General features: G+C 45.2%; 1 protein-coding gene across 14 annotated transcripts in view; it reads left to right on the plus strand.

Annotated features, from left to right (window-relative positions):
- Window positions 1–24,983, plus strand: part of ZMIZ1 (zinc finger MIZ-type containing 1) — a 394,693-nt gene that overhangs the window by 284,600 nt on the left and 85,110 nt on the right. Inside the window, exon 1 of one of the 14 annotated variants that reach the window (XM_044420300.1) lies at window positions 198–277. The exons of the other annotated variants lie outside the window; for them this stretch is intronic. The gene's annotated coding sequence lies outside the window, so the exon portion shown is untranslated. Of the gene's footprint in view, window positions 1–197; window positions 278–24,983 lie in introns of those variants that run through there. 14 annotated transcript variants of the gene reach the window in all.

Raw genomic sequence — 24,983 nt, forward strand, 5'->3', positions numbered from 1 at the left:
TGCACGGTGGATGCGCGCGGTGCCGGCGAGGGCAGGCGCGGGGGAGCGCGCGGGGAGCGCGCAGGATGCCCTCGGCGCGGGGAGCGCGCGCGCGCGAGCCCGGAGACCGCTCCTGGCTTTCTTTGTTCTGCGCGGCACGCGTCCTGCCTGCAAGTGCCGGCCGAGAGCCGTGGGCTGCCCCCCCGCCGCCTGCCGGGGACGCGCGGCAGAGACAGCCCCCCCTCCTCGGGCTAGGCGAGCGGAGGAGGGCGAGTTTCGCATGGCACGCAACTTGCGGGTAAGTTGGCTGCCGGGGAGGGGAGGGGGCGGCCGGGCCGGGCCGGGCCGTGCGCACGGGGGAGCGGCCGGGCGTGTGCATGCGAGTGTGTGCATGCCAGCAAGCGTGCCCGGGTCCGCTCCAGCCGCTCCGCGGGCGGGCGTGCACGCATGCATGTGTGCATGGCTCCCTGTGTGCGTGCACGCGCCTCCGTGCGTGCGTGCGTGCGAGCGAGCGAGAGACCGGAGAGAGCATTGTGGGTAGAGGCGTGTTGTCAGATGGGGAGGACGAGACTTCCCTTGCAAACCCGGCAGGTTTTTCCTCCGGTTTTTCCTCGCCCTGCGTGGAAAATTCACCGTCTGCGCTTGGATGGGTTCCTTTAACCCATGCCATTCCTGTGTGGGGTGATTTCACTTCTAGGGAAACATTTGATCCGGAATAACTAGGTGTTTGACAGCATGTTCCAACTCCATTTATTTTGCCGGTAGCCATGGTGAACGGAATGTGTGCAGCGTAACAGTAGCCTTTCTCTTCATCGTCAGCAGGTCTGCACTGCCCAAATTTCCTAGATTATTAAACGCCAAGCTGCTGCAAAACTAGGCACTTGGGCTGTGCTTCAACGATTTAATTGTTGTGGCGGTAATTTGAGGAATTAATCAGTTTGGCCAATGTGCCCGGCCGAGAAACATTTTAAGGTTGCTCACTTACAGACATTATCTGTTAAGTGTTAATTTAGGCAGTATCTTTTTCTAAAAAGTTGAGTGTTGTTCTTAATAATGAGTATACTGTGGGACTTTTGCTGCAGCTATTTTAAAGCTATCAAGTGAATCTACATCGACAGTGGATTTAATAATCTAAGTACAGAACCTCCAGCTTGTTTCCGGAAAATTACTCGCTCTCTTTTAAATTTTGGGTGAATTGAAGCATACTCCCAGCAAGTTAAATAAATTGGTGATGGGTTGATAAGGCCACAGAGATCTGATACTGCAGTGCGATAGTTCACTTGGTAACAAGACGGGTTACGACATGTCATTAAAGGTAGCGCCTCAGTTTGTATGCCGAGTGACATCCCCATGGCTAAGCGAGGTGGAGCTTCAGCGCTTTGAGGCTCCCTGAGCAAGGAAGGCATGGTGTGCACTAACCTACCAAGTGGAATTCTTTTGGAATTTTTTGGCCTACTACTTGGGGTCGCATCCTTAAAATCTTGGTGCCCATCCCAAAGCGCTTAGGGCGGTTGGACATGAACAGCACTTTTTGCCACCCGTCGCTGCACTGAGCCAGCAGGGGCTCATTCAAAACCTGGTCCCTTTGGATGGCTGTCGGCCATGTCTGTCACCCCAGATTGGCCTTCACTGAACTTCAGATGTGATAAATTAATGAGGATTATCATATTCTAACAGGTGGCAGAGTAAAGAATCACTCTGGCTAATAAAAGTCTTGCACAATAATATGTGGTAACAGGATCTCTCATTTCAGGGGCTATCAGTTTAAATTCAAGAGTCTGTTAAGTTTCCCGCTCTTCTGCCCTGATGCAGGAGGTTTCTCCACCTTAGAAACACTTCCTGCATCAGGCAGCTCTTTGTACCTGCATCTTATCTGTGGCACCTGATAATCTGGATGAGACAGGAAAATCTGAAAAAGGTGCTTGCTGAATTGTTGTTTTGGGGAAAGGGATTTGAGCGGAAGCACTTGAGGCTTCTTAGAGGTACGTAATTTGGTCATCATGGGTGCAGATGACTTTTAAAATAATTGGGCACAAAATGGGTACAGACTTACCAGCAAAAGAAACCAGATGTGTAGCAGGTGGAAGTGGGGAGTGCTTGTGCATTGCAGAGGAATTTGGGGTGCCATGTTTTTGCATGATGCTTAGAAAAGGCTACTCATTTCTCACAGTCACACACTGCAGTAGCTGACCATGCAGAGTGTGGAGAGGAAAAACCAGTTTTGTCCTTACTGCAAAGCTATTTGGCATTTCCCCCTGAGGAAGAATGCTGGTGAATCACATACATAGGAGAATTAAAGAGGTGTCCTCAGGGATATCGCATGGGAGAAGACAACCTGTTTCCCAGCCATGGTGACTCCGGCTGTTTGCCCCTTTCTGCATTGCCTAACCCTGGTGGTCATCTTCCATTTTTTATTTGATGAATATATTTGGTTATATTTTTCCTCATCCATATCCTGCTTTTTTGGATTCTGGCTTGCCTGAGGCCTCTCGGAACCAATTTGCATGCTTTTTTATTTAAATGCGGGACATCTCACAGGTTTGTTCAAATATTGGTTACAAAGGAGAATTTTCACACTGGTAAGAGCCTCAGGTGCATGCATAGCCCGCTCCCCCCATAAGGAGAAAGTAGCCTGATTAGGCTGTAGTACAATGAACGCTGCATTTTGTTGACATGACCAAAGACCCCTAACTCCGTGTTAGTGTAGATCCAAGACTGGGGAGGGGAAGGGGAGGTTCAAATAAATGCTGGATCAGATATTGATTGGGTTTGCCCGAGATCACAAATAAACAGTGAGAAAAACCATAGTGGTTGTGTTGCCCAGACATCCATACGGTGGCTGTCAACCACGATATGACATAATGGTCTGTTCTAGAGTTTCTCCCTTCCATGATTGCTTGTTGTAACATTCGGGTTTGGACAAGAAACCCAACCTGGTAGAAATTGCGGAAAAAGTGAGCCCCTTCACACTCAAGGCCATTGCTCCCCTTGCCAAGCGGCTCTTCAGAAAGCATCGCTGACACTGCTCTGGTTGGAGGAGCTGCCAGAAGCATCTCGGATCTGCTTTGGGCAGGAGTTGGGCCACCAGGTGGTACAGTGCCACCCATATGAGTGCCACCCAGTGCCTTTGCCCATTTGTCCCTGAGAGGCCACTCATTCCTCCCCGTGGCTGTTAAACCTTGTTCCTCCCCACCGTGTCCCCTAGATAGCACCAGGAGGAAGGAGAGGTTAGGAGGCACGGGAGGAAGCAAAGCACAGCAACCGCAGGAAGCCCAGTTCTTCGCTGGGCTCCTCCTGGTGCTTGGAGGTTTACCAGAGCCCATTGTTCTGATTTTTGTGATGGGTTCCCACTACATGCAAGCCCAACGATTACATTATTCCCGTAGTGAAGAAGAGATGGTCCCAGCAAGAGCCCAGGTCTTTTATCAGATTGCATCCCTTAGCCCTTAAGTAACTTCTGAATAGGTCCCCCATAATTAATTTTCTCAAATTAATTTTCTTTACCTAAATATATCTTTCTCAGGAGAACAATAAGCATTCTGCCCTAACATGATGAAGTTTGAAATGCATTTTTGGTTTCTTTTCTTGAGTGTGTTCCATGTTTCAAGCTGTCAGTTTGAGATGGTGGTTTCAGCTTATTTTAACCACATTTTATTGTAGAATCTGTGATAATGACTGTTCTACTAGTGTAAAGATTCGATTAAACTTTAGGGTGTGTTCATACTGTCTTCTTTCTGTTTTGATAGTGAACGTGGGTTGAGATGCATGCACTGTTGGTCCTTGGGAATCTGTCCATCAGATGGGCTCCTCCCTGGCTGGCAGTCAGACAAGCAGCATGCAAAGAATCGACAGCTGTGGCGTATGTGTCAGGTTGTGATGAGCTACATGCATTGTGTCCTTTACACGAGATCACGTTCTGCAAAAGGTGCAGCACGAAGCCACGCAGTGGTTAGGTGGACATTCCGTTAATGCTTTGGAAAGGCAGTGTGCTGAGGCTGCGTTGTATTGTGTCAAGTGAAGAGATCGCCATTTCGGCAGGTTTGTTTCAACTGACTTGGCAGTTCAAAGTGGATGGTGGTGGTCCTGAAGCAAGGAATGTAGGCCACCTGCCAGGACTGAGACTGGAAGAAACAGCTTCACAGGTAACTGGCCAGGTGGAGCCTTGGGAATCTGCAGGATTAGTCATTTTCTTTTTCAGATCAGTGAGGAGTGCTTGTCTGCTTCAGGGCCTGCCGGTTCTCCCATGCTCTGCATTTATATTTCTAATTAAAACAAATAATTCCAAATCGCAAAGTCTATGGGAGTTCTCCTCCCCATCAAAATGGCTGCCTTGAGTGCTGCTTTTGTAGAAAGAAGAGGGTACAAATCCAGTAAATAAAATGGAACTCTGCTTGAGGGAGCAGTGGGACTAAAAGAGCAACTTCTCCTCACCAAGGAAAGAAATGCACTTTGGAAGGCTCCTTGGCCGTGATGCTTTGAAGAGATAATTGGTACCACACACAGGCAAGCAAGAAGTTTTGGTGATCATACAATAGCAGAGCTGGAAGAGGCCATTGGGTCCAGCCGCCTGCTCAGTGCAGGACTCCAAGGCAAGCCATCCCTCTCAGATGGCTGTCCAGCTGCATCTTGAATGCCTCCAGTGTGGGAGAGCCCACAACCTCCCTAGGAAATTGGTTCCGCTGTCATACTGCTCTAGCAGCCAGAAGTGATGGATGTCATGTGCAGAATGTCCTGGTCAAACTTATACTAGAAAGACAAGGATAGCCACATACCACCTTCCACCACAAGTGATCTCACACGATCACCTATTGTGTGTTTATAACCAGGATTTGCTAAAACAGAGTGAGGTGCAGAAAAGTTAACTGAGCTGAGTTTTCCATGAAGAGCTAACTAACTTATTACATTTGTGTGTACACCAAAGATAGGTTTTATGTACATCTAAACAGTAGAATGTGAGTGGAACAAATGTGCAATGAATGGCAAACTCAGGTTTATTGTAATGCGCAAAATGATTTTGTGTTACAGCAGGACAAATGTGAATCCTACAGGGATACAGGCATGTTCAGGGACAACTCTGGCAACAAACAGGTATTATGCTAGTTGTTCATGTATGTTTAGTACCTGATTCCCCAGCCAGCAAATAGAAAGGTGCAGATTTTGTGTGTGATCTGGTCATCATCCTCTGAAAGGATCTAAAGGAAAATGAATGGAATGGACCAAAGATCCCATCACCCTGGTCCTGCTGAACCACCCCGTTAGCTGGAATTGTGCCTATTCTTTGGCCAACTCCATGGGTAGCTTTTGTATGCAGGAATATAGTGCTCTACAGCACCATCCAAGATCAGGAAGGCCTGGTCCTGCTTTCCTGAGTGGATGTAGTGCAGTTGCTATCTCATGGGAAGTTGCAGGTGAGGAGTATTTATGCGCTGCCGAGTAGAAAAATCCAGGTGAGCCAAACAGCTTTTGTGAATGCAACAAAGATCTGGGGAAAGCTGTCGAGTATGCGATTTTGTGCCACTACGGAGAAGACCGCTAGAAATGTTGTCCTGGTGCGATTCACTCTAGGAGAGTAATTTCCTTCCTGAACTGGTTGGAAAAATAGGCCATTTATTTAATTTCCAGAGACCTCTTTGGTTAACAGATGTCTAAGAAGAGCCAGGTTTAATTAGACCAAAGGTGTACCTTGTCCACTATTCTGTTGATACAGTGGTGATTCCATTGCCTCTTAGAAGTCCAGAGGCAGGACATGAGGGCAGGATGGTCTTCTCAGGTTCTCCTGCAGGTGCTGGACGGAGGCTCCCCAGAAGTTGCTGGACATTCTCCCTTCAGTCTTCAAGTTAATGTATTACAGCAGTCATGACTGGTGGCCAGTGATGACCTCCCTAAATGTGTCTTTTCCCCTTTCCACACCACTAAACTTGGTGGCCATCCCTGCTGCTTGTGGAAGTGAATTCCATAACTTGACTATACGCTGTACTTTACCTGTCCTATCTCCCACCATTTCAGCTTCATGGGTTGATCACTGGTGTTAGTATTGTGGGAGAGGAAGAAAACTTTCCCTATCCACCTTCTCCTTGCCATCCATAATTTTCCACACCTTTTCTCCGAAGATAAACAGTCCCAAATATTGTAATTTTTCTTTGTGGAGGAGTGGTCCAACTCCTTGACCATTTGGTTGGTCCTTTACGACCTCTGTAGAGACCAGAACTTTGCACAGTATTCCAAGAATGGAACAGATTTATGTAAAGGCAGCCTGACGTTGGCAGTGCTATTTCCAATTCCTTTTTCACTTATGCCCAGCATGGAACGTGCGTTTTTCACAGTAGCCACCCACTGAGTCAACATTTTCATCAAGCAGTCGACTAACCCCCAATATCTCTTCCTTGGTCAGTCACCTTGGAGGCGATGGGATTCTGATCCCTGTGGCCCAAGACTGGAAAGCCAGTTCAGATACACCTGACACCTGCCCTCATTACAGCTAAACAATGTTTCTGCTCCTCACTTTGAAAGATAACGATTCTGTAGGTCACTCTGAAAAAGGCTTGAACAAGGCCATAGAGACCTGCCAAGGCTGATAAATGTCTGAAGAAAGCTGGCCCAGTGTCAAGAGAGCTCGAATTAGCTGAGCAAGTCCTGAGCCAGGAAATTCACACAACCTGAAAGGATGGTTGGGCTCTCATGAAAGGCAAGTGTTGCAGGACTGTGAAAGGTGCATATATGTGCCATTAAATAATCCTCTGATTACTATCAAGCTGTGGAATGGAGCGTACATCGTTCATCTTATGTATGAAAGTACCCAGCTCATCTGGCACATACCTAGAATTTTTGAGGGACTAAATAGGCCACTCTGTGCTTCCGCGGGCTTAATTCAGTACAGTGTTGCTGCACCGAACTGGGCCAAGATCCATTTTCTTTCTGGAAAACACCCTTCTCTCACTGCTGGGAAACACCAGATCCACCCAGGCCATGGTGGAAGCTGGAAGCAAAGGATGGTGGAAGGCTTCATCTCTCCCACTGGCAACGTCCATGTTGGTTTAGTCCTTTCCTTGCATATGAAGATCTCCACAAACACACTTGCAGAAAAGATGGCAGAAAGTTGAGAAAAACTTTGAGATATGCTAATTAAAGTTAATAGGCCTCTTTCATAAAGATGACATCATTATACTATGGTGCCTTTGGTTTAGAAGTTGGCTTCATGAGGTTGTATTGAAAATTCCACATGTTGAAGTTCAAAATAAATCTGACTAGAGCCGCTTATCTCATCACCACCTTTCTATTGTCTTGGCTTTCATGTATTAAACAGACTGACAGAGAAGCTTTCCAGATTTTATTTGCAAGACAAGGCTGCATATTTGGGACATCTGTGAGAACATCATGGCGGAACCATGCCATGTAATGTGTATATCTGCTGAAGAGAGATGAATGTACAAAGTGAAATTTTCACTTTGAGATAAATATGTGATCAATATTTGCCTCTGATCTTTCTTGTAAACCTTCTTCCCCAAGATGGCCAAGATTTATTGATAACCTAAGATTTAAAAAATGCCAACTATCACCCCCAACTGTGGCGCCAAACGTAATCCGTCGCTGATCATTTGCCTTCTCGAGGCTTTCCCAGATGAGCCGCTTCTTGTGTGTAGGATCGACAGTTTCTAAATGCAGGCCAGCTGTTTCTTCAAGGACCGTTTCCTGCATTGTAGCGAAGGAAACAGGTTCACTAGTAAGGGTGCACTCCAAAGGGAATAACTTCTCGGTTATGTAGGGATGTGCCACATATATGTAAAAGATTTCAACTGTGCACTTAAAATCTTGAGTGGCCCTTCATTTTCATGACTGAATTAGTTCATAGTCAAGAAGAAAAAGGACAAAACCTCATAAGCAACTGTGAATAATTGGATCAAGATCACAAAATAGAACTAAAACCAAACCAAACAAAATCCCCTTTTCACATAGAGCGCTTTGCCCAAAGAGCTTCCTTAAATGGTAGCTCCTACCAACATATACATACACATCATGGCAAACTCGTTTAAAAATGAGGAGAGCTTCAAAAGCAGTTTGCAATCTGGATCCGCAGTTTGTGATTTGCTATCCAAAAAGAAGTGGATTGTGCAGAAGTCCTCAATAATTCCATCATTGCAAGTTTAGGTTTTCTAAGGCGTGTGTATTATTGTGATTGTGCTTTCCATTATCCAGCGGCTTAAAAGAATACTTTCTAGCTTCATTGCTAGTCACATCACCAAAATTTCCAGGAAGAGAGAGCACTGATTTACTTATTCATGCAAACTCTACTGACTTATGGAGTCTTGATATTGCTTGATCTGTCAGCAGAATTTGATTCTATTGATCATAGAGCATTATTTGACTGCCCGGAGCACCTTGTCAATCTCCAAGGCCCTGTTAATGGAGTTTACTTCTGATATTTTTCTGCTTCCTCATTTTGTTGCTGTTAATAGTTCTAACTCTGATCCTTTAAGTATAGATACTGGTATTCTTGGCCAGGAAGGCAGAAAATAAGAACCAATACTGTTTAGAATACACAGTGGTATTTACGGGAAATTCCACACCCCAACATGGGGTTTAAAGCTAGCTCCATACATCTGTAGGAGGAACTTAACTTCGAGTCACCAGCTTTATACCTTCTCCTAGATGTTGGTCAATCTTTTAATTCTCAGTCCTAATAAAATAGGAATGCCTAAGACCCTTTAATCCCCATGAGCAGAAGTAAGGAAGAAATGGAGTGAGGGCCCCTTCCTCTTGTGTTTCAGACTGTGACTGAGGATCAGTATCTTTGCTAGCCAGCCCGCTTTGGGCATCTAGTCCAGATATTTCAGCCTGCGCTAATGAAATTTGCATGGTGGGAAGATCTTGAAGGTGAGAACACCTCTCACACCTTGTACCATTTGAAGGACCTCTTTTGTAAGCCAAACAGTTTATAAAAGATGCAGGCAAGCTGGCAAGGGTTTGGGGCAACAAGGATGACCCAGGGACTGGAAACAAAGCCCTTTGAGGAGAGGTGGAAAGAACTGGGCATGTTTAGCCTTGAGAAGAGAAAGCTGAGTGGAGATATGATAGCACTCTACAAGTACTTGAAGGGTTGCCACAAAGAGGAAGAGGATAATCATCCCTGAGTGCACAACACAGAATAACCGGTTCAAGTTATAGGACGCCAGGGTCCAACTGAGTATCAGGAAGTACTTCATTATTGTTAGAGCGGTACGACAATGGAATCAATAGCCTAGGGAGGTGGTGGTCTTTCCCATGCTAAAGGTTTGAATGATGCAGGTGGACAGCTCTGTGAGAGGGATGGTTAAATTTGGAGTCCGGTGATAAGCATGTGGTTGGACTTGATGACGTTCTTGAGCCCTTCCAACTCTACTGTTCTAGGATTCTATGAAACAATTACACAGGTATATATCAATGCAATTTAGCCCATCTGTGTGTCCATATGCCTCTTTTGGGAGAGTTAAGGACAACCCCTGTCAGGAGGCTTGTGCATTTAATTGTATTTATATTTTAATGCATACCATCCTGGAATGCATTTCAAGATGAAGGTGCAGTTTATAGATTTTTGTTTAAAACAACTGTTCCCTGGCTATGACAACATGTTACATGGCACAGATATATATATTCCTGAGGCTAAAAGCGCTTGAAGGATGTTACTACATTCCCAAATGAATGAAAACTGTTATATACAATTATGAATGCCTGTATCCTAGGCGGGACTGCAGGTGGCGCAGTGGTTTAAACCGCAGTGCTGCTGGGCTGGTTGATCGAAAGGTTGCCGGTTCGAATCTGCACAACGGGGTGAGTTCCCGTTGCTCCGTCCCAGCTCCTGCCAACCTTGCAGTTCGAAAGCATGCAAATGCAAGTAGATGAAAAGATGCCACTTCGGTGGGCAGGTAACAACGTTCCGTGCACCTCGGTGTTTAGCCATGCCGGCCACATGACCATGGAGACTGTCTGCAGACAAACGCTGGCTCCCTCGGCTAGGAAACGGAGATGAGCACCGCCCCTAGAGTCAGGCATGACTGGACTTAATGTCAAGGGGAAATCTTTACCTTTACCTTTTATATCCTAGGCATGTCTGCCAAAGCACAAATTCCTTTTCTTAAGAGTGGAGAAGGGGGAGTGATTGTTTAGCTCTGTGTCAAGAACATTACTATATGAACGTTGAGGAATAAAAATTATCTTAAAATGCACTACAGTTTAATCTTGAATATTTCCAAGAATAAGCCTTTGAATCTGTCTTTAGATTCCCCCCTAAAATTTGAAATGGTGCCCCTGCTTCTGGCTATTCCTTTACATGACTTTTTTTTTTCAATTTTTTAAGAACTCCCCAGGAATAAACAAACCCAGGGGTTATCTTTGGAGGAATGTCCAAACTATGCAGTCATGCGTCAGACCATGTATGGTGGTTTGTTGGTTCTATTTTAGTCTGTTTGTCAGATGTTTTGTTCTGCTCGAACTGAACTCTTAAAAGCCTAATATTATGCTGATTGGTCTAACAACACGAGGCACAGTTCAGCCAAAATTAAATACTTTTTCTCATCGAGATCAATGTGACTGAAAGGTTCTTATCTTTTACTAGAACATGGGCACAAAGATATTTGCAGCCTATCTGATTGTATCTATTATCCACATACTGCCTAGGGAAAGATGAACAATACAGCTACCTGCTGTCACCTTTCAACTGATAACAAAGTGTGGTTAAAGGGATGAAAACACCTTGCCAGGCACTTGTTGATGTTGTCAGAGAGAGTCAGTACCACTGACTGAGGTGTGGCTATTTATCCAAAAGCTAATGGCAAATACCAATTCATATATTACCATTTCCTTAGGTTTATGTCTAATATGTTTTCTGTCGGCCTGTTCATTTAAGAATGAACAACCAGTACATTGGCTGTGTTGGGGTCAGCTTGGTGCAAACACGTCACTGTGGAGCTAGGCTTATCTGTGATCCCCTGTTGAGCGTACTTCCCGTGACTGGGTTTGCCTGACAGAACAACCCTTTGTGGGTTACTGTGTCATGATAACATAAACCAGTCCTCTCAGAAAGGCTTGTTTGAGGAGAACAAAACACCCTGGACAGCCCATGAGTTGTTCTAGAGATGGTTGTACCCACATGGTTTTGCCCTGGCAAACAAATCTGGGCGAGTACCCACATTATGGGTACTGGCTCACTCAGCACAGCTCCTTGCCAAGTACTCCTGGGCACCTGCTGACATGGGACAGCCCAAGTAGCACATGAGAGCAGCTGGCACTGACTTTTCCTGCTCTCTGCAGGTTTTTCTTTTGGATGGATGGATGGATGGATGGATGGATGGATGGATAGACTGATATTTTCCGGGACATTTGTGATATCCAACTGTCAATCTGGCTTACATGATCCCAACTTTGACAGCTATGAACAGTTTCTCCAAGGTGTAGCAGAGACATTTTTACCCCTCCCCCTTTTATCACACAGGTCTGTGGGGGAGGGGGATGTTTTAACCTGTACTTGTGCAACTGTAGATTAGCAGCGTCCACAATTGCACAAGTGCAGGCAAAAACATTTCCTATAAATCTTTATGAAAAATGGGGGGAGGGGGCGTCAGGATACTTTGAAGGAAATGTCCACAGCAGCCCAAACCGGGATCACAAAAGCTGTCAGAGGTGATGCTCCAATTTTCAAGTGGGATTTAGGAAAGGCCAGTATTTCTCTTTTTTAGGAACATATGGAGACTTTAGACTTGCCTCCCAAAACAGAAAGTAAAACTTTGGTAATCGCAGACAGCACCTTCACTGGGTTACTTTGAAGGGGCTGTCCCTTTCCATAGGTGTCAAAACAAAAATTGCAGAAGCAGGAAGGGAGGGAGGGAGGGAGGAAAGAGGCTTCAAAAAGCCACAGAAAGGTCACATTCCTAGCCAGGAGGGAACGTGACACATTGGTTCCCCTGCCCACATGTCCCTTGGGATGATGGCATGAAGGGGCCAGTCATTGGTCTGGTACTCCATGGGTGGTTTGCATGGCAACCATTCTGCCACGTTTAATTCCTTGGATGGGTTATGAAGATGTGTGGACATGCCCGGGGCCTTTCCCAGTGTATCCTGCATGAAGACTCGTGTATTTTATGAACTCATTGTTTTAGTAATGGATAGTTAAAACTCTGAAACTTTCAGTGACTTGGGGTGAAGGGAATATGCCATCTGGTTTTAGCAACACTTTCTGAAGTGAACTTAGTTTGGCAAATGAAGAATGTCTGAGTGACCATGTTTAAATTCTGCAGAAATAGTGAATTACATTGTTGAATAAAAACTGAGCCCTCAAAGAAAGTTTACTTTCTGTATATTATCCCATTTTTCTTATGTAATTACCAAATTCCAGAAAATGCTTGTGGCATTCTGGTTGGTTCAAATCAATACATTGCCCAACTGAAGGTTTTGAAGGTTTTGTTTTTGTTTGCTTGTTTGTTTAATATATAGGTTTGTCAAGTTTTCAGAGCCGACTTGTGGATGGGTTTAAAATTTAGCTCTTCCCCACCCCAAGAAAGGAGTGAAAGTATTTGTCTTGGTGGTGGTGCCAGGGCCCTTTCCCAGAGGATCCTAAGCTACCCTGGACTGGACCCAACCATGTGAAGCTTGATGTATGGCAAATCCATCACAATGTGTATTGCCCACGCAACCGCACTCTGCATGGCAGCCATAAAATGAAGAGTTCGTAATCTTTTTATTTCTCAGTGTTCGGATGAAAGATAACACAATAGCATCATGGCTTGTAATTTTTAATTTCCTGGGGCAATACACTGTTCTCTTGATTGGCAGCTGTCCTTTGCTCCTGTTTTTTATCTGCAGACTTATTGCCTACAAATGATCCGGTGCTCACATTGTCTGTTTAATGCCATATCTCTTGTTAGACATGGTGGTTATACACTAGAGATTAGCCATAGATTGGATCAGCATTTAAAGGCGAACGTTGCCTAGTTGTAATACACAGGAGGAAAAATAATACCAGAAGAAAACAAATGAGGCTGTATAATTATGCCAGATAAGGGGTTATTTACTGCATGGTATTGGCTAGCAGTGGATGCATCGTGGCTGTAGAGTTTGCACGAACCGTCCCCCCTGAGCAGTGGAGGCTAACGAGAAACAATGCGTCCATGAGGAGGGGTCGAAAAGGCTTGAACAAAACACATTTTATTCATAGGACTGCACACAGCGAACTTTAAATGCAAGAGAATTAACTCCTTTCTGCTTGGTAGGAGAAGCACATAGGCTGCTTCTAGACAGAGGGCTTCTGATGCTAAGAATTAGTTTGCAGGTGCAATTATTCGGTCTTTTTCTCCTGATCAGGTGTTCAGCAGCAAAACAAAAAAGTGATGGAAAAATATGGGAGGGTTCCAAACAGAGGATGGCCTTGTCTGGATCCCCTGAAAAGTTCTGTGAATGAGGCAGGGTGGTGCAGCATAACTGGACACGCACGTGGCCTCAGGCATGGTCCAAAGAAAGCAAAAATCGGGAGGGTGTGGTTTTCCCTCACTTGATGTAAGTGAAAGCAGCATCAGTTTGTGAGCACAGCCTTGTGCAAGTCGAGCCCTGATTCCCTCTGGGGAGTATGGGGAGCTTCAGATTTTTCGTGTTGAGACATTTTTGCTGTTGGCTCTTGTCTGCAGACTGCATCATGGTGAAAGCCCATAGCCAAAATCCTAGGAGAAGTGGAACCAGAAATGGATGAGAGCTGGGGAGGCACAGGGAAGCTCTCTGCCTTCCCTTGGTCAACAAAATGGATGGGGGAAAGCAGGCAAAGGTCACCCGTCTTGTTCAGGGAGAGCTGTTTGGTTCACCGCACTGGCCTGATGGGAAAGAAGGATGCCTATTTGCAGCCGATTCATCCCTTAAGCCCTTCGCATCCAGGTCCTTCAAGCAGCTCAGCAGGCTAGCTGCTCATTCGTGAGTGGTATTTTAGGAACCCCCTGAAATGCACTGCTTGGGCAGCTCAAGTCCTCAATTGCTGCTTTGCACAAGCCCCCCATAGCTTCTAATAGCCACTTCCAAGCTCTGACAGAAGGTGTCTATTACGGGCTCCGTGAAGTTGTTTCGTACACAACAGGGGCAGTGGGGGGGGGGGGACTACCAATGTCAGAGAAATCTGCGGCAGGTTCCATCGAGCTTGGATTTCTGTGAATGCAGCCTGCGGACTCGGCATCAGCTCTGCTTTTTCCCGTTGTGTGGATTTCACGGACTCGCGGACTGTTCTTTTTTCTTGGGGGCACGAATGTACGCATGCACATATGCAAGCTAGAACAAAATTCTCCCACACCCCCAATCTGCTTCTGTCAGGGAGCTGTTGACGGCATGAAGGATGCCTAACAGAAGGCAAAATACAGACGGAACACGTCTAACAAAAGCTGTGAATCCCTAGGAAGGAAATCTTAAGTATTTATGAGGCTGGGAACCCTCACACAGGTTAGGGATCAACACTAGGCACCAGTGTCCTAATTCTCCCCTCTGTTTGTTTAGAAGATGGATTCTCTGCCTGATAAATGAGTTTTCATATCCTCCTCTTCCATCCAGTGTATTCTCCTCTTCTCCATCTCGCTTTTGCTGTTCCAGTTTCCAAGGCCAACTTTGGTGTTAGGAGGTGTCAAGAGATGGCCACGAGGGCTGGAGCACCAAATTTCTGGAAAGCTGCTTGCCCTGCCATGCTGCTATTCATGGGCACTCGCTGAAATAAAGGGGGAGCCGATCCCCATTGATTAGGTGGCATTTTGCTCACCGGGCATCACCTTTTACTGCCGCCCGCTTGAATGTTTTTGGGTATGGTCTTTTTCTAAAACCTTCTCTGCCCGTACAGTATTTTTTATTTTACCATCAAGGGCATCCTCAGGAAAAGAGTCCTTTAAAAGCAATGATGAACTTTAGAGCAGATGTAAATCTGCACATTTGCACATAGAACACATTTGCATATGCAGATGTGTGCAGCTCTTTCCGATGGGTCTGGGCCACCTCCCCTGGGCAGCAGCGGTCTGGCTCCCCCTGCTGTTGCCTTGCCTGGGATTCCTGTTAAGCTCAGCTACAATCTCAGGCCCTGAACTGCTCATGGGTGAGCAAGAGAGAGCGGCAGTGGAAAAACTGCAACCAGCTCCCCGTGACAGCCTCTCTCTTGCTGCTCTCCCTATTCTTTCAATTTGCCCCTTGAAATCATACCTGCTGTTCCTATCCCATGCCACTGCAAAATGGAACATTGAGTAAATAAACCACCCCCTCACTAAATATCTTATTTTAGTGTTAGAGCTGATGAAGTTATTTCCAGTCCATTTTTCACGTGTTTAGAGCCACCTTCTAGCAAGTCCATTCTGTTTGTTATGCTTTGTTTGACTGATAAATTAGCACGTTCACTTTTGTTTTTGACTGTGCCTGGTGCCGTCACCATTCAACATATTCATTTGAAGTGTCTTTTAAACTAATTTGTTTTGAAGTAGGGGAATTAATATTTCATTGGCATTAATCGCCAACACCAACTCCCTTGTGCTGCTGGTTTATATTTTGGTTGTGTACATATGATAATCAGATCACCCTGAGTGGGGCTATGGTTGGGTAGATAGCGGCAGTTTGATGTAGAGGGTGCAAAAGTTAGTCTTGGCCCTGAAAGGACTGTGTTTGAATTCTTCCATAAGCCAGTGCAGTCGATACAAGACCAGTACTCACATATCCTCCTGTAAGAGGGACTTCAGGATTGTAGCCAAAATTGGGCCATGGAGAAGCCATGGCCCAAATCAGAATAAATCATGATTTATTTATTGATTTCTCTACTGTTCCATAGCTGAAGCTCATTCTCATCAAGCTTGGTGGAAATGAAGCCTTAAGCAAGCAGTCCCTTCCAAGTTACCTTGTTGTTGTTTAGTCACAAAGTCATGCCCGACCCTTCATGACCCCATGGACAATGTTCCTCCAGGTTCTCCTGTCCTCCACCATCCCTCGGAGTCCACCCAAGCCCACACCTACCTCCCCAGTGATCCCATCCAGCCACCTCAACCTCTGCCATCCCCTTCTCCTTTTGCCATCAATTTTTCCCTGCCCCAACTCTCCTCCCACCTACCCAAAGCCACACAAAGCTCAGTGGGGAATGAATAAGCTCAGGGGCTGAGGAATGTTGGGGAAACAGAAATCCAAGAGTGGGAGGAGGAATGGGATAGAGCTGGAATGGAGTGGGATATGCCACATCTGGGAGATGATGTGGCTGGCTAGAACTCTGAGTGGAGCAATGTACTGGAATAGTTCATTTGATACTCCCACTTCTGTTTGCTACTACAAAACGCAGAGTCTGGAAACATAAGAAGCTGCCTCATACAGGGTCAGGCCAGTTCTCATTGCCACTGACTGGCAGAAGCTCCCCAGAACATCGAGCAGCAACTTTTCCAGATGCACTTGGAGCTGCTCGGGATTCCCCTGAAGACCTTCTGAACCCAGACCTGTGCTCTGCCCACCAGCCATGGCCCATCTCTAGGGACACCCCCACAGTGTGCTTTATCTCATCTTCAAAACCGACAGACCACCAAATGGAGTGAAGAAAAGGTTGGTGTATGTTACTTGACTGGGTGATACACTCAAGCTAGGAGAAGACCTCAGGACCATTGCTGCGTGGGAAGCCAGCCATGTGCTGACAGCAGCATAACTTCAGCCTGAGCCAGGGAACTCGGTGGTGGCCCCATCCAGCCCTCTGCCCAACTTCACACACTCCAAGATTGCACTGATTAAGATGGGACGTCTCCGACAGCCCTCTTTGCACACAAATGTGTTCTGCGTGGGATGATGTTGCTGAAGGTTCCCCCACTACCTCCTGCATGCGTTTCGCAGTGTCTTAAGAACCAAGGAAGCTGCTCCGTCCACTCAGTGTATTATCCACACTGCACTGACTGGCTCTTCATGGCTTCAGCCGCAGGTGTTTCCCAGACCTACCTGGGCTTTCCAGGCACTGAACCTGGGACGCTTTGAAAGTGCGCACTTTGCAGTTATGTGATGGCCCTTCTTTTGATGCAGGCTGGGTTGGGAAATGGACTGCAGTGGTTTTCCTTATTAAAAGAAAAAGAAAAAAAGAAATCTCACAGAAGAGGTGCTTATACCTACTACAGAATTCCTGAAACTTGGGCATGTTCATCTGGGCTACCGATTGGATACTGGGGGAAGGGGGGTCAGCTGCACTGTCCGGACACCGTTTGCATCTCCTTTCCCCCACTCAGATATTTAATGTTTAAGCCTGAAATCAGGGCGCATGGCCAACATTCTTAAAAGTGCCTCACAAAAGGGGCAACATTGCCCCAGGCATCTACCAGCAAATATCTTTTAATAAATAAGGCAGCTGAAGTGCATGGAACTTAATAGGGTTGTGGGAAAGATGTCGTGTCGTGTGGACCGCTTGTGGCATGGGCTCTTCATAAGTGGGCGAAAGGGGATCCTGGGGAGGATGGTCATCCTTGGTTAGTGGAAAATATCTTTTCACTGTGAATTGGTAGTCAGGATGCAAAGGCCACCAAGAGTGGTCATGAAAAAGCATGCAGCATATTGAAAAGAGGGAAATGCAAGACGGTTCCCGTCTGTCAAGTTGCTCTCTTTTATTCGTTATCAGTTGTGTAATTAGAAAGTGGGATCTGTAGCGGCAGGGATTGTTTTCTAAAATCTGTTGGAGACGCGGGGCTGTGTGGGTGGAGTTGAAGCTGTGCAGGGGGACCTGACTGCAGCCCCTTGCAAAGCGATGGTGGATGCAGGTCAGGAGAAAGCGACTTAACTTAAGGTCCTGCAAATGTTTTGGCTTGGCAGTCCCATCATCCCTCCCCGTTGGCTGTGCTGAGTAATTGCACATCTTTGGCTGCTCGAAGGAAAGCTGGGATGTAAATAAATAAAGGCGTGTAGTAAGTGAAGCAATCGAACATTCGGAGGGCCACAAGTCACCTGCCTTTGCCCTAGGAAGAGGTTACCTGCCCAGAAAGATATAACAAAGAAGGAAGGGCTGCACCTGTCATATCATGTAATCCAGGTGAGTTGTGATAGATGGGTTAGCAGAAAATGAGCTTCTACCTCATACATTTAAAATACATTGGCGGGCCATTGGACTGCTAATTAACTCTAATGCTGTACCATACCTATCTGCTTTGTGTTTGTTTTGAATGTTTCATCATCCAGACCCATATAGTCCACCTCTCCCCCCAAAAAATTGTATGACAGAAATGGAAATTTCTGATTTTGTGGCATAGGGTGCTTGTGATTCTAGCAATGCATTGAGAGAGGCTGCAGGCCCTTGAGGAAATGCTGGTTTCAGATGCCAGTTAAACAAACAGTGTGGGAGGAATGTTGTTTCTGCCTGTCTTAAAGCTGCTTGTGCTTGCTAGCCTAATATTTGTTCTTGGCATTGCACAGCCTGAACTGTTTTACAACCTTGCATCTGTTTAACCTTTAATGTTTTGTTGTCAACATCTATCATGCCCTTCCGACCTGTACTTAGTGAAACATCTCCTTGCTAGTCACCAGACAGAATAATGGAATTAGGTTTTTAGAATAATCAGACCATTAAAGGATCTCTGAATCCCCATGTAAGTGTATTAAGTGCTTCCATAACGTTCGGTGAATACATTTCTTACCCAGTTAAGGATATACAATACTGCATCCTAAATTCTTGGAGGAGCCCACGTAATGCCTGTGGAACAGGTGGAGGAGATGTGGTCCCTTTTCTCTCTCTCAATTATAACCGCATATTTCCATACCTAGTTGTCTCTTGTGCACCTGCAGTTGTGAGAAAATGCTTTTTAAGAAGGGATTTCATACATCCAGGTCCACTACAGAGATTCAGGTGGCTTTGTACACATTATCTTTTATCATTCTGGAAAACTAGAGCTAAAATTGGCATAAGCCTTTGGATTGGCATTCTAGAAGTCATACATGAAGAAGTCACAGATACAGATACGGATGCAGATACAGATACGTTATTTGACCTTGTGGTTATAAAATATGGGCAATTTTAGGTGAAATTTCTGGCAGTGAAGAGTGTGGGGATGCATAGCTGGTGCCCCACCCCTGCCAAGGCCACCAGCAGCAGAATACGGTTTGCATATTTAACATAAATACTTATTGCAAAATGTATTTAGTGTGCAGCACCAACGGAGCTTCATGTATATGAGTTCTATGGTGCTAATAGTTGTAAGTTGACAAAGAAAAGAGAATTATTGTTTATATGTGTAGGCCCTTACCTGTTTTGAAACTTTCATAGCTGGCATAAATATTTACTTCAGACATGCGGTCTCATTCCTGTATAAATATTTGGGTTCATGCTACTGGAAAAGCAACCATAATATATAGTCAAGTCAGTAAAGGACACGGAAGGTTCAGGGAATTAGGAGACACAGTCAAAGATTTTCAATTCATCCTTCCTTCCTCCACCATCGACCAGTATTAAGAAAATCGCTTTCAGAGTAATGACAAGATGGCATCATATCCTGGTAAAAAAGCATCATCATGAGGAAGATATTGTAACAAATAATGGAAGAGATATGGAAGAATATATTTTGATGTTCAGTGGCCATGCCCCAAGGGAATGTGATTCTGCAAAGGAGCATTACCTATATTAGGCCCATGCGAGACTGTGCAATCCTCTCGAGCACATGCCTTCGTGGGATCACTCGGACACCGAATATTCTAAGTACACAATGTGAATCAATGGGCCTTTCGTTAGCAGCAGCCAAATTGCAACTGGCTTCATGTGGAGGGATGCAGAGCTTTGAAAAAAATACAGTAATTCCTTATCATAGACAAAATACTGTGCTCTTTTCAATAATGATTTCTCAAGGAAGTGGTTCCAGTTTCTTGCATATGTTGACTCCAGAAAGGATACGTGTTAAAAGGCCTGCGAGATCCAATCAGGATTGACACCAGCCTTTTCATTTTCAATAAACCAGGTTTAACATGTTGGAAGAAGGCAATGCAAACTCGTAATATATTGAGTGCTACATTTTCAATGAATTTGAGCTGTAATACCTCTGAAAAAAGAATTCACAGGAAACATTGGTAGTCATGTTTGAAATGAGTGTGTGAAATTTTGGTTAATGAGTTGCTGTTTTGTAGTGGAACATCTTTATAGCAGTCTGTGTACAATATTGAGGAGGTCAGAAGAGCAGGGACTGAAGAGCAGGTGTTTTGGGATGCATTGGTCCTTTACTCACACACGTGTGCAATGCATTCTCCAAACATGCCCATGTAGGCATGAAGGTGACCATGTGTGAAATGGGTTCAAATATGACCAGTGTCTTTCTTCCCATTTCCCTTCAGAAAGAATGATTCTTCAACTTTTTCCACTGTAAGTCTAATAACTCCAGGTGTGTGTTAGTCTTTATCATTGGGGTGGTATCAAAACTGCTGATTTGGGTACATGTCCGAACTGTGATCACATGGGCTGAGGTGTGGCGTGCACATCAGCTGATCTGCAGTGGTGAGATTTTGGGCAGGAAGTGCTAGTGGGTGGCAGTTGTCCGTCTCCCCCCCCCCGACGTTCCTTTGCACCTTGTGTTCTTACCACCTGATACAGATCCACGCTTTGCATCTCTCTGCTTCACAAGACAGTGCTTGCCCTGCAAGAGAAGCCTTTGCATTTCACACGAGATGCAGATGAATAGGAAGCATAAGGCACTGCTGCTTTCCATCCTTGAATCACTGTGACATGGCAAATGTTCCCAGCCTTGGACTACAATAGCTCTAGGACCCAATGTGCTGCTAACCAAATGTCATCTCCATGCAAGGAAGGTTGCCTTCCTGCTGGAATTTTGCATGCCAGACTAAAATTCAGCCTTCGAGGCCAACTGGCAAAACAAGAGGACGGAAATCTGAAAAGAAAAACCCAGCCAAACTGCTCTTGCTGTGAGCATGTGCGCATAAGCAAGTGCAGGCAGTAGGATGACAGCTGAGATTGTAGTTCCACATGCATGCACGTTCCGTGAATGCAAGCGCCACTCCATGGCTCGTAGAGATGGTTGGCACCTTTGCGAGAGAGCACACTGAATAAGAAGACAGAAATAGTGTGTGTTGCTCTCCCAGCCTACATGCATGGCAGCCTCTTCTCCTGAGTAGATCCAGATCCCCTCCTTCACTCACCTGAATAGTTGCTTACAGCAGGTTAGGCCACCTTCAGGGTACCAGATTCCTCTTTCTGGATAGGTATGCAAATCTTACCCTCAGAAAGAAAAGGTGCTTCGACTGGGCACCCTTTGCTTTTACAAGTTGGCTCGTGGAACTGCTGTTTCTCAAGCTGTCCTTACTCAAAGTGGTCATTGTGCAAATGCGACTTCCCCTCACAACCCCTCCCTTGTAGTTCCCTCTCTTTTGCTATTATCTCAGAGCATCTCTTCAGGCCTATCATATGCCATGTTAATATGTTTTATAAGCTTTGAATAGTCTGAAACATTGCAAGGAGACAAGAATCTCAAAATCTGTCATCATTTCACGATGCTGGAGTTTCTTGACTTCTTGGAAACATTAGAGGGTGTTCCACTCCCATTAGAGGGAGTGGAAACATTAGAGCCACTCCTTGCTCCTTGTGGCTTATTGCTAAGGGGCTTCCCATACACATTCCAGGAGCAGCAGATTTGGATGGGTTTTCTCACTTGATTTTAAAACCTACCCAAAAGCCCCTGAGCAAAACTTAGTTCAAAAAGGTTTTGCTGGGGACTGCCAGGCACTTTCTGAGATGCTACGAGGAGGAGGAAAAAAGATGGTCCTTATGCATAGTCATGAAAGGGCACCAGAGCATATGCAGGATATGATGGTGATGGTATTTCTTATGCATCCATTCGTATAGCTGCATCTGTGTAGATGGCATTTCGTAGTGTATGGAGACAAGGGCTTGATGTGGATGTTGCAAGCATTGTATAAATAGGGAGCTCTTCCCTTAGCATCATGGAGGGGGGATACAAACAAGAGCAAGGACACTTTGACATACCTGATGTTCCTTTCTCTAGAGGGATCAGAGCACTCTAATTGTCAAAGAGTATAAACTGCCCCAACAGCATTTGCAAGTCTGAAGGTATGCAAGTTTAATACAAGAATCGAATGCATAATATTCCACAGAATCTTTGCACTTGAGATTACTAGGCAGCTTCATGCTCCGTTATTTCAAGATGGTAATTACCTGGTACCCTTTCCCATAAAATAGCCAGCATGCATTCTCCAGTGACATTGCCTGCCAAGTGCACTTTTGTGTCCTAGCCTTGAAGTTTTACTGGTATCTCTCTGCGGGAACATTCACATGGAAGCTCAAACTGTGCATGCTGTTGTTAGTCTCCAAGTTGCATCCAGCCCTTCACAACCCCATGGACAACACTCCTCCAGGCCTCCCTGTCCTCCACCATCCCCCAGAGTCCACCCAAGCCCACACTCACTGCCCCAGTGACCCCATCCAGCCACCTCAACCTCTGCCGCCCCCTTCTTCTTTTGCCCTCAACTGTTCCCAGCTTCAGGGTCTTCTCCAGTGAGTCCTTCCTTCTCATTAGGTGGCCAAAGTATCTGAGTTTCATCTTCAGCATCTGGCCTTCTAAAGAGCAGTCAGGGTTGATCTCCTCTAGGACTGACCGGTTTGATCACCTTGTGGTCCAAGGGACTCGCAGGAGTCTCCTCCAGCACCACAATTCAAAGGCCTCAATTCTTCAGTGCTCAGCCTTCCTTATGGTCCAACTTTCACAGCCAAACATTGCAACTGGGCAATCCATAGCCTTGACTATATGCACTTTTGTCAGCAGAGTGATGTCTCTGCCTTTTAGTACGCTGCCTAGATTTGCCATAGCTTTCCTCCCCAGGAGCAAGCGTCTTTTAATTTCTTGGCTGCAGTCCCCATCTGCAGTGATCTTGGAGCCCAGGAAAATAAAATCTGTCAGTACCTCCATTTCTTCCCCATCTATTTGCCAGGAAGTTATAGGATCAGATGCCATGATCTTAGTTTTTTTTAATGTTGACTTTCAAACCAACTTTTTCACTCTCCTCTTTCACCCTCATCAAGAAGCTCTTTGTTCCTCTTCACTTTCTGCCAATTTATAGACAATGGCTTTTGGGAAACAGTGTTGTAGTGAGATGTTTGCGGTACCCCCGTTCATTTCTTCATGCCTCATCGTCTTTTGGTCCAACGTGGTATTTTCACATAGCAGTTTAAGCACTGTGCCTTGCAAGAAATCAAAGGAAGTAGCGAGATGACCAGTGCAATTGGCATGTGTTGTTCAGAGGCAACTCCTATGGGTATGGAATGGGCTTCCATGGAGGTGGCTGAAGCACCATCGGTGTGGGTGTTCAAGGACAGGTTGGACATGCACATGGTAGGCTTGTCATGAGTGGAGCTGGCTGGAGCCGGGGGTCAGACTAGATGGCCCAGGAGGTCCCTTCTGACTCATTCTGTTTCTATGTTATGAAGACACCTACCAAACAGCACACTACACAGAATGGGAAGAGTAAATGATAGTGTCAGTTCAGCATTTATATGACTCTCTCCCTTCCCCCATTGAAAAATAAACCGTTCTGTATCCAGTCATCTTGGACAGGAGGAGAAAAGCTTAACACACACAGCATTGTCCTTAATGGGCAGCTTATTGCATACAGAATTCTACTGTGTAATTTTGGATGAAACAGAAAAATTAGGGCCCAAACATAATTTTTTGAGGGCCTAGATCCTAACTTGTAATGCATACCCCATCCCATACACACAGGAGTTTCAGGGGTCATGAAATGCATGTTTCTATTTTAATTGTGCAGTTACGTTTTCTGCATTTTGGAAAGTATACCATGATGAACAGTGGGGCTTTTCTGCCGTGCTTCCAGATACCCCCTAACTTTTGTTATTTTGTCTAGTGCAACATCCGACCTGAAGAAGAAACCTCTACAGCCTTTTGGCTATTTTGTAACTGATGTTGTTTCCTTTTTGTTTTTTCCTGCCAATGTTTTGTTTTGTTCTCTTTTGTTTTTATAATAGATCTACTTGTGTAGCATCACTTTATAGAGAGGCCAATCACTTGAAAGATTTTTCTTTTTCCGGAAAAACCATGAATTAGCTCTCCACTGTCAAATCTCTCCTGTAGGTTCACGCTGGATGGAGAAAATAATTAGCATTGCAATAAAATGTGGCCCCTAAAATCAAAGGATCGCAAGCCTCCTATCAAGGGCAGATAGTCCCCAGTAGAAGGTTTGCTCTTTATTAGCCACCTTCAATGACACCAACATGTAGTGTGCAAAACATCCGTAGGGCTATAGGATATTAGCGTTCCTGATGAATCGTTGTAACACTGCTCTCTTCTGCCTTTTTTAAAATTGTGAATGGTGATACTAATGGTGATCGTGCCTACAAAGCCTTCACTGAACAACACAAGACCTCTCTCTCTGTACTCTCCCTTGTCCAGCATGTTGCATCAGACCTTGTCAAGAAGAGACCACATCACATTCCACTGCGAGCAAGAAAAACAAGTTGTAGAAAGACTGACAAGTATAAAAGGCATTTCTGTTCTTAAAGTGTATGCCTTATTAAGATACTACCAGTAGTTAATACATTCAAGATTAATTTGGTCTTTTACTCCTGCTGGTTATTTAATTGCATTTTCTGAAATGTTTGGAGTACCTCTTTAGAGACAAACAGGGCTGTTTGCTGCTTTGTTTCTCTGCTTGGCGTGTGTAATCATTTTGAGAGTGCCCCCCCCCCCAATGGATAGTAGATACTGATTTTAATCTAATGTAAAATTCATCAAGTAGAACTCTTTTTCTCTATTTTGGAAGTCCAATTAAGCTTGATCACTCACTACATCTAGGGTTTTATCATCTCTTCCAGGAATCTCATGTTTAGCCTATTTTAATACCTCGTTTATCCTGGCCACGGTTTCCTATTGATGATATATTAAGTGCATCCAAACCATAAAATGTTAATCTAGGGACTGACCAGCCTGCTGAAAGGAGTAGACTCTATTTTTTAAATTTTCTCTGTTTATTATATGGAGTCTAATTTAAGGCCTCTGATGTTT

Source organism: Varanus komodoensis, unplaced genomic scaffold (assembly GCF_004798865.1).
Source record: "Varanus komodoensis strain SLA01 unplaced genomic scaffold, ASM479886v1 scaffold11, whole genome shotgun sequence".
In the NCBI taxonomy this organism is placed as follows: domain Eukaryota; kingdom Metazoa; phylum Chordata; class Lepidosauria; order Squamata; family Varanidae; genus Varanus; species Varanus komodoensis.